General features: G+C 30.6%; 1 long non-coding RNA gene across 1 annotated transcript; it reads right to left on the bottom strand.

Annotated features, from left to right (window-relative positions):
* Positions 1–629: 629 nt before the first annotated feature.
* LOC112707479 (uncharacterized) lies at positions 630–3,557 on the bottom strand. The gene is made up of 2 exons (XR_003156063.2): positions 2,886–3,557; positions 630–1,098 (listed from the first exon to the last, which is right to left on the bottom strand). It is a non-coding gene; the product is annotated as an uncharacterized lncRNA (long non-coding RNA).
* Between the last annotated feature and the right edge of the window lie 7,785 nt (positions 3,558–11,342).

Raw genomic sequence — 11,342 nt, 5'->3', positions numbered from 1 at the left:
TTATGAATGAATAAGAAAGGCAAATAAAAGAATTTTTATTGATTGTTGACTGATTGAATTGAAAATTATGAAGGTAAAACTAAATATATATAATGCATTGCCTATGAAAGTAAAAATAAAGATAAGATAAGAAGATAACATAAAGATAAGATAAGATAAGATAATAATGACTAAAATTAGAACTAAATTTATGTATCCTGTTGGACTGAATTTGTGGGTCACGAAACTTCTTTATTGTTGTCATGGGCTAAAGTAGAAGAGTAGTTTAATAGCGACGCTGAGCATAACAATGACAATGACGAAGGGCACGAACGGCTGCACTGGAACGACGGTAATGGAAACCTCGCAGTGGTTGTCATGGATCAGTGGCAATGGCGGCATGGAACACAGCTCCTCCTCTTCTCGGTGGCGACCCTGACCATCGCATTTGTTCTCTCTCTCTCTCTCTGCTGGCCCCCTCCAGTGTGTGTATGTATATGATATTCTCTGGCCGGCCTTGGCTTCGCAGGTTAAGTCCAGAACTCGATATTTTGTATCCTTGATACTCCGATCTTATTATATGTATATGTCCTTCTTTTTTTCGTCTGCAAGTTTCTGTTACGTGAACATTGCGCTTTTGATTTTCACGATTTTGCTTAAACCATCCTTTAAAGTTCCTCGATTATTATATTCTTTCAACTATTATTACATATGTATTTTAATTTTAGAGGTCGTAATACCACACCACCTCTATTTTACGGCTTAAGCGTAAAGTTCTGTGTGGTAGGATGTTATAAAAGATAAAGTCAGAACTCTTGAAAAGGAAACTCTTGATAACTCCTCAGACTCAGATGTATCTGGCTTCTCATGTGGAAGGGGTCTCAAGTCCTCATCCTTAACCACTCGCTCGATCCGATTACATCTTAAACTCAACCTATCAAATCGCCTCTTGCTCTGTCGAACATTGTAGTCGGGCAACTTCTCTTGTTGGATCGACAGACCAAGCTCCATGCAGCTAATAGCCTTGAGGAATGCCTTCAGTTGATTGGCCTTTGATGAGCTAAAGGAGGACTCTTCCGCTGTTTCCTTTGGTTGGCGTTTCTTTTTCCATTAGTCATGCTTACAAAAAAAATAAAATACATTACCTCAAGTATTTTATTTCAATAGGTACGAAGTTAGTCAGAAAATAAATGTCGCCAAAATTACAGGACACTAAGAGGATGAAATAAGTAATATGTGATATTGTAAAAAGCGACATTCATCTCAATTAATTAATGTGCCTAAAGCGGTTTCCAACATTTGCAAGTACAGCTAAATAAACAAGCAACACGAAGCTCAATTAACACACAGGCAATTGGAATTGGTACATTTGTGGTGGATTTGTGCTAAAGTAAAGTTTTGAAGTGTGATATGTAGTGATTGAAATTAAGTTCATAAACAACCAATATGACATTATACCATTACATAAACATCAAAAATTTGATTATCACAAATATTAGCATCTCAATCCATTTACCATCATAAATTATTCAATATGCCTAACATGATCAAGTAATCTAAATCACATGGTAGCAACAAATATGCAATTTAAAATCTAATATATTCATAAAGACATATTCACAAACAATTGGTGTATAAAATAAAGAAAAATAATGTAAACAAAGTAAGAGGAACAAATTCAAATACCAATGTAATTCCTATAACCAATACTACAAGATTAATTTCAATATTTGAAATTCATTCTTAATATAACCCAAAACCAAATAAATATGCAAATTTGACATAATTGGGTTACATGGGACCAAGTTTGTTAATCTTGTAATATTAGGCAAGAGCCCTCAATCATTCAAAAATTCAAAATTTTGGTCAATTAGAGACATAACACAGTTATAGCAATGCATAATAACATTGATAATGTGAAAGCAAATATTGACTTTTAAATATTGAACCAAAATTTCATAAGAATTCTTTGAGGCAAATTATTGAACACTTGGCATGCAAAATCATCAAACACGTCAAATAGCACAATTGAGCATTTTCTCAACACCAATTGACAAAAACTCAACATTAACAATATACTAGCGGGAGCAGTTCACAACATTTTCAGAAAAAATATCCAAACAAATAGTTTTAATCAATCAATCAATTTAAAATTTTAAATACTTTTCAACAATTTAAAACTTAATACCTTAAATTTAATCTATCTTAACAAATTGATATCTACTAAAATAGAAAACTAAATTGAACTAACCATAAAACTTATTGAAATTTAAAAATAATAATAAACTAAACAAAACTCTCTCCCGTCCCTACCACCCACACCATATCTCCCACCATCTCTCACCTTCATCAGCATCCTCTCATCTATCATCATTCTATGACCCTCATCAACATCATCAATCACAGCAATACTGTTTGTCTGTTGCTATCTCACTCCCTTTTACTTCTTTCTCTTTGTTTTACTCTTTGGATTTCTTATTAAATAAATTAATTATCGTTATTGTTGTTTTTAAATCTATTGATGGTAAAGAAAATTTGAGAGACATGACAACCATAGCTCTTGAAAATGAAGAAGAAGCTTACTTTTCTTTTGTCTGAAAAAATTATCTTTAAGCATGTGTCTTTTTTTTTTTTTTTGCCCCTGTTTCTTTCTTTAAGGCATGGTAACCATAGTTCTCGTCGATAAAGAAGCAGCATGTTTTTTGGTATTGTAATCAAAACCCTAAATTTTGATTGCAATAAAATTATAATCTTTGGAAAAGAAAAAGAGAATTTTTGGTAGTGATATGAAGGGTGACAAAATGGGAGTGGTAAAGCGAATTGTGATTGAGGATAGTTGAAGGAATAGAGACTGAAAGAGAAGAGTCACCAGGAAAGAGAGAGAGAGAAAGGGGATGGTGGCTTACCACTGTGTGAGAGGGAAAAACAAAAGCAGAAGACAAGAATAAAGAAGATGGAGCAGAAATCAAACTCCGTGGCCACCAACTCTAATGAGAGGAGGAATCAACACTTATGGTACCGGACTCCCCTCGACTTTCCATCCCCTCGTCTCCCTTGATGGCGAGGAAGTTTCTCAGATTAGTGAGAGCAAAGGTAGTGGCAGTGGCAGAAGAAGGAGCGAGAGTGAAGAAGAAAGCAATGTTGGTGGTGAGGAGAAAGGAGGAGGGAGAGAATATGATAGTCAGTGTGGTGGGAGATACAGTGTGGGTGGTAGGGAGGATTTTGCTTTGTTTTTTTATTATTTTTATTATTATTAGGGATAATTTGATCTAAAAAATAAAATTAAAGTAAAAACTAATAATTTTATAATATTTTATAACGTTAAAAATAATATTAATAAAAAAATTATGATTTTAATTTTAACTCAAAATTTTAAGAACGAAAAAAAATATTTAATCCAAACAAATGAAAGGTGGCAGCTAGCAAGAGGTTTCAACGAAAGAGAGATAATTAGCGATAGCATAAGAAGAAGAAAGTGGAGAGGAGAAAATGAGAAATAGTGACAGTGCACCTCCTATTTTGCACCTCCTATTTTATCAATTTATTCCATGGTCGAAATCATCACGAGAGGTTAACAAACGTGCAACGTTTGTGCTAACAAGACTAAATATAATAAAACATACTCAAAAAAAGAATTTAAGAAATCAGAGTTTGATGAGTTTTTGCAAGTCTACTTAGAAAAATAAAATCTTTCCTATTTTAAATTTGAAGATTTTATGCTAAATGAATTTTGCTTTGCAATTTCCTTTACCTGAATCTAACAGTAGTTTGAATGTATATACAAAAAATTTATTTTTTCTTCTTTTTCTCCTCTTATTACTATATAAATATCATGATAGATACCCAATGCTTCATAATGGACTTCTACAGGAGCTTCAACGCATTGATCTAGCTGCCAACAAAACCAGAGGACAATCAAAATTTTTTTGGTTGATAAGTTCCTATTGCATAATATGTATTACCAAAAATGGGCCCTTTTATTTTGTATCTATTGCTAGTCATAGTAATTCTTTTGTTTCAGAAAAAAAAATTCTTTTATTTTTTGAATTTAACACAAATAATTAACATATTAAAAAATTAATAACGTATAATTTTGGTACATAAATAAAATTGATCCACTAATAATTACTAATATAAAATTTTTCTTTTAGTTTTAAAATGTTGATGATTAATTAATAGAATTTAAAATTTTTTTACAAGAAAAAAATTTACAAATAAAATGTTACAAAAAAATTTTAATTATATTTTTCTAACACAAAAAAAATATATAACTTAACAATAATATTATTAACGTATATATTAGTCATTCTGTTAGATATTTGTGTCAGAATTAATAATAGAATAATATTAAACCAATTTAAAATATTTTAAGATAAAAATAAAATATTAAATTTAAAAAGCAAATTAAATTTTATCTCAAATATTAAAAATTAAAATAATACTTTATCTTAAGTACTATTAATTTACCGCTTTATTAATATATATATATATATATATATATATATATATATATATATTAGTAAATGTGAGGTTAATTAAGATAATAGACTTGATTATTATCTAACCAAAAAGATTTTTATTTGTGTATTGGAAATAGTGAAATACTTTTTTTTTTATGAATTATATGTTATGAGTGCTGTCTTAGAAAAAAATGCACCAAATTCTTCATATTCCGGTTATACGTTATATAAATTACTTAATAATTATTCAATTATTTAATTAAAAAAACCAAAATTGACTTCAAATAATAATAATAATAAAATTAATTAGAAGATAAATAGATAATAGATAAATAATATTGCTTTATCTATTTTTTAAATAATTTTTAATTTAATTTATATTTGAGAATTAATCATCAAAAATACATATGTGCTTTACTAAAAAATATTAAAATTGAGTTAAAAAAAAATAAAAACATAAACTCCAACAAAATAAATTTACTAATTAAGTAGAATCACAAATTTCTATTTTTTATTTAGTTGATTTAATATATAGGATCTTACTAATATGTATTTTGAAGACACATTTTAAGAATTATAAAAAATATTAAAAATAATTAAAAAATACCTTTTTATATTTTTAATGTATTAAATGCATTACAAAATTAAACAATATTATTATTCCATTAAAATATGTCTTTATAATACAAAATAACTAAATTATTTAATAAAATAATATTTTGACACAAAACTTAATGAAATATCACTTAATATAAAAGTAAATACAATTTTACAATAGAAGTATATTATATATATATATATATATATATACTTTCTTAAATATTTTTAAAATGTTAGTAGAGACATTTGTCTCCAAAAATTTGTATATGCATCAGATTCGTATATGTGAATTATCACATTTTTTAATTAATTTTTCAAATATTCCCAAAAAATAGATTAAATGTATCAGTCATTTACTAGTAAAAATAGTGCCCTTTAACAAATTAAACTATCCTTTAAAAACCAAAATATCATTTTGTAGTCATTTACTCATTTTGTAAAAAATTAAATATTTTAGACTTTAGACAATAACACGATAGTCTACTGAAATTCAAATATTCAATTATATAATGTAAATTAAAAATTAAAAAGAAATGCCAGGTGGTCCCAGCTGGCTGAACTATTGAACGGCTGACCTTGCTTTTCAATTGTGGCACCTTGGGATTCGGAACTTTCCATTTTGGATGGTTAGACAACCCATTAGTGAGCACTTCTTCCATGATCCAGTAAGGAGAAATTTTCTTCCTCCCAATCACGGTCTACCATGTATCATGCTTTTATTTTATTTTTATTGTAGAATAATACACCAAGTTAGGAACTTTTTATTTTTGATATTAGAGTGGTAATAGTTTTTTTTTTTAAATATGGATTATTATAGTGTTATTATTAAATATAAAACTGTTTAATTAGAGAAGTAAAAATTGGATTGTCTGATTTATTAGAAGTATAGAATTCGGATCGTTCGATTTGTAGAGGTATAGAAACCAGACCATTCGATTTGTATTAAAAAATTAAAAAAATTGAGGTATAGAAATCAGTATTTTTCACAATTTTAAAAAACACCGAAAATTACAATGTTAAAGTATATCATTACTTTTACTTTCATATTAAAAAAAAAAGCCCCAAGTTAGCTCAAAGAGCAACTCCAATGAGATTTTTTTTACTATAAAATAAAAAAACATTATTTTTAAAAAAAGTTATTCCAACTTTAAATTTTAAAATATGTTTTTTTTAACTTGAGTCAAGTTCGCCGCATCCTCGACGAACTCTATAAAATATAGAGTTTACCGCACCAACGGCAAACTCTATGCAATATATAGAGTTTGTCGTACCCCAACGAACTTCACGTTATCCCCTCCATAAATACCCACACAACCTCAATATAGGTTGTTCATGCTTCTCTTTGATATTCCTCGTCTTCTTGATTCTTCATAATGTCTGAAATTTTGTTATTATTCATTTATTATGATGGTGAAATAGTGTACGATGAAGAAGATTCTATCGTATTTAGGTCTACTCAACCAGTGATTGCATATATGACAGTCGAAATCAATAATTTAATAGCATTGAAGAATTAAATTTTGCACTCCATTGGGCAACAACACACGAAAAGAGTGAAAAAAATTTATTACTGATATCCGGTCAAAGTAGATAATGTTTTGTTTTACAAAAGGTATATTGTAGATGTTGTAATTCTTCCTTCTTTTTATTTTTTGTAATATAGTCGAGGTATTGAGAATATTTTATATTTTTTTATATAGGTACCGGCTACATGATGACGAGGACATACGACTTATAAGGATGTGGCACAACCATTGGACAAATGTCCATCTGTTGGATTATTTGTTTACCTAGTTGAGTTAGGTGGACAAGGATCATCTGCAGATACTGTTGAAGAAATATTAGAAGGACGATGGTTGACCTAAATATGCCACATGAAGGTAGCCAGGAGGGGTCAAACATTGAACATGATGACATGATGACATGATGCAACCTGATGTTAGAAGTCATGAGAGTTATGCGATTAGGGACCCGATGACGAATCCCTATCAAGTCAATTCTGATGACGGTGAAGAGTTGAGGCTGAACCAACTGAAATTCCTGATGAGGATGAGGAGGAGGAAGAGACGAGCTTCTACACCATACACAAATCGCGATGACACATCCGGCGATTTCTCGTTCGTACGATCGGCCGGATCACTTTTCTACTTTGAATCTTTACACAATGACTTCAGATTATTTCTTTAGTCATCCAAGCCGAAAAGAGAATCCCGTAAGTGAGTTTGAGATTGGACAACAGTTTGAAACCAACGAGGGAATGAAGTTGGTAGTTAAGATATACAACATCAGCAGGGGTGTGGAGTATAAAATACTAGAGAGTGACCAATTAAAGTATGCTGCATAGTGTATTCAGTTTTGGTTCGATTGTGGATGGAACATATGCATATCTTATTGCCGCAAGAAGGAAAAATGGGAGGTGAGGAGACAGTTGCATACAAACATCAGTGGGCCAAGATCATCGAAGGTAGATTTAAAGGTGATTGCTCAGCACATATTCACTATGGTAAAAACAGATCCAATCATCAGCATAAAGGTTCTTCAAGGAGATGTGAAAAATCACTTTGGTTACAAGGAATCTTACCGTAAGGTTTGGCTTGCAAAGCAAAGAGTCATTGGTAGGATATATGGAGATTGGATGAGTCATACAACGAGCTTCCTCATTGGTTGTTCGCTATGTAGATGTACTTACCTGGTAAGATTCGTTATATTGCCTTTAGTTGTGTATGCTTAACGTAGTCAAACCTTATGAGTAATATCAAATGTGGTTATTTAGGTACCTGGGTTTAACTTGTAATACAACCTTGGCCTACACCTGATACTATCATGTTTCATCGGGTGTTATGAATGTTTTCTCTGTATGTTGAGGCTTTCAAGCAATGTAAATCACTTATTTTCATTTATAACACTCACCTTTATGATAAATACAGAGGCACATTGCTAATGGCTATTGCTTAAGATAGCAATTCAAACATATTGCCTATTACATTTGCAGTAGTCGAGGGAGAGACGAAGGAGGCTTGGTCATTTTTTTTTCACATTTGATACAACATATTACACCCTAACCAAGCCTCTTAGTGATTTGAGACAGGTACAAGTTGATTGATGCTATACTGAACACCGATGAAAGTTTATGGAAACTGTCACCTGTCTTCTAGGTATTTTGTATAAAACATATAGCTGCTAACTTCTTGACTCACTTCAAGAACAATGACTTGAAGAAGGATCTTATTAATGCGGTGTATTCCAAGTCACAACGGGAGTTTGCTCGTTATTTTGGTTGCTTGAGGGGCAAGAATGTTGCCATCACAAACTAGCTTGAAGAAATGCCTCGTTCTCAATGGTTGCAATATGCAGATTATCACTTACATTAAGGACCCCTAGTCCATTGAGGAGATGCCTGTACGTAAGAAGTCTATTCTCGCCTCCGTCATTATCTGGCCGCAACCCCGCCCACTTATAATGTCACAATAGTTAAGACACCACAAAACTATTTAAGTAACTTATGAAAAAGATACTACAATAAATTTATACCTCTCAACAAGGAAAAACGACGTATGACATATTCCTTCGGCCTCAACGGTGGTTTATGGTGCTATGCGCATGAAAGTAGTAAACTACTGCATCCACCCAGATTCTGTTGCCGGTAATTCGTGACCTGGCACATCTGGCGGTAAAGCCAAGCTAACATTGCTGAGCCCCATGATAACCTCCCACACCGTTCTAGGTCCTCCAAAAGAGGCAACCATCTAATGTGCATCATAGAGTCAGAGGTATCCGGAAACAGTATGTCCCGATCATCTATATAATATAACCCCTAGTATAACTTAATAGGCGCTTCTTAGTCAGGTGCTCCTCCAGCTCTCCGCACACAGTGTTCTGAAACTAGCTCAGCTTGACAGTTCACTTCGTCTGTAATTGTCTATCATCGGGGCCTAGAACAGCTCCCAACAACTACTGACATAACTCCTCAATAGACCGTCCTTCGTATAACTGCTCCAACCCACCCATGCATCCACTAACTTAACCTCCATCAATGACAAGTTTCAACTGGTACACCATATCATACAAGACGATAGTTATCTCCCCACATGGCAAGTGAAAAGTATGGGATTCGGGTCACCATCTCTCTATCAGAGCTGAGACCAACAACCAGTCATGCTCCCACTCTATCATGTAAGCAACATACTCGAATCCTGCTCGTTTGAGATGTGGCATAATCTGCTCGGACGGACGTCCCAACAAATTTCTCCTGGTACGTAAGACCCGAGGTGCCTACCAAATAAAATAAATCAGTAAAACAAAAAAATTAAACAAGTTACAACACAAATTCAAATTTCAAATATATAAATGACATGAATTGCAAGTGTCCCACTTAATCAAGTCTGCTTGCAATGTGGTCAATCTGATCCAGTCTATATAAAGTATTCTCGTAGCCCAATAATTTTGACTCCATGACTATACTTTAACGGAACAAATTAAAATAACTTCATTTAAAAATTAATGAATTAACTAAATTAACTATATTTACTAAATTACCTAAATTAACTAAATTAAAAACGACTAAATTATTTCATATTACCTAAATCAACTAAATTATTTCATATTACCTAAATCAACTAAATTATTTCACATTAACTAAGTTTTTATCACCTACATTCAAAGTAAATCCAACAAAAAAAATCAAATGGACCTATACTATAATTTAGATAAAATATCAATTTAAAATTAACTATATTATATTACCAACTACATCTGCCGATAATAAAATGAAACCAAAAATAGCATAACGAAATTACCTAAATTAATTATGATTAGTTTAAATGAAACAACATTCAAAATAAATTTTTCTCTTTTCTGACATCAATTTATAACCACATCATTATTTTACATATTCTAAACTAACAGCACACACATAATCATGTAAAGTAAGTGTATCATTGACTCATCAAACTAATTAATATAACTAGTCACTTAATCTAACTTGATAAACAAACATATTCAAATATTAAACACCAACAAATCAAACAGTAAAGATAAACATAACAACAGAATTATCTGAAACTGACGAACTCAAAAAATATCAATAGCTTTAACGATGCTCAGAGAGATAACCTATAAAAGATAACAAAGGATGAGAGCGAAGAAAATTCAACATATGAAACGAAAATGTGAAATAAGACACTACTAGAAAATTACTTATTACAGACGGATATTTTTGACAGATTTTAACCCACGGAAATACAGATAGATTTTGCGACGAAATTTTTGTCGAAAACAAAAAAAATAAATTAGCATAAATTACAAATAAAAAAGAGAATCTATCGATAATTTTATCAGAAAAAAGATACTATTTTCCTATTTTAGAAAAATCTGACAAAAAAATCCACATAGAGAATCTTCAACATCAACAACTTCATCTTGATATGAAGAGGTAATGCTGCTTCATTTTGCCTCAAGTCCAAATAAAATGATTATGCTGAGAAATATAAATGGTTATATTTTTAAAATGCTTCCTAAATTTGCAGTAGGATTTAAATTAGAGAAGCACTTCAACAACAATTAGATCTCGAAAGCTTTTTCATGACAACTAGAGGTATATATATCATTATCTTTATTCTTGCTATTTCACTCTTAATTAATTATTTTTATGTTGCAAGAATGTTGAATCTTTTAATTAATCATATATATATATATATATATATATATATATATATATATATATATATATATATATATATATATATATATATATATATATTAATGCCCTCTAAATTAAAGCCTTCTAATATGATCTCTTCTATTTCTTTTAATTGTTTTTCATAACACCAATTAAATATATCTATGACTTTATATTGTAAGAGTAATTGGTGGTGAGATTTTGAGATTAGGAAACATTTTGAGAGAAACAAAAAAAACAAAGAAAGGACAAGAAAACAATTTGTTGAGAGGAATAGAAAGGACAAGAACTCCAAATTTTGGTTGATTTTTTTAATTATCTCTCTGCAATTCAGATTTTTACCAGCAACTACTTTATTTTCTACTATTTCATTTTCTACATATTAAGAACAAAGAACTCGCTTATTCCGTTTCTATTACTTTTCGACATTTTTTTCTTTTTTTATATTTCGCTTTGTAAGTATGTTCTCTTTTCTTTTTTATTCACTTTTACTTACTTATTCATCTCTGCATGTTAATACTAAAATAAAAAACTTTTGATCTGAAACACTTTTTTTTCTATTTGTCATTTAGCTGCTTTAAATGTATATGCACAAAATCTTTCTAATAATAATTTATTTGTAGTTT

Source organism: Arachis hypogaea, chromosome 8 (assembly GCF_003086295.3).
Source record: "Arachis hypogaea cultivar Tifrunner chromosome 8, arahy.Tifrunner.gnm2.J5K5, whole genome shotgun sequence".
In the NCBI taxonomy this organism is placed as follows: domain Eukaryota; kingdom Viridiplantae; phylum Streptophyta; class Magnoliopsida; order Fabales; family Fabaceae; genus Arachis; species Arachis hypogaea.
Note: the sequence above shows the minus strand (reverse complement) of the source record. Positions and strands in the feature narration are given on the sequence as shown.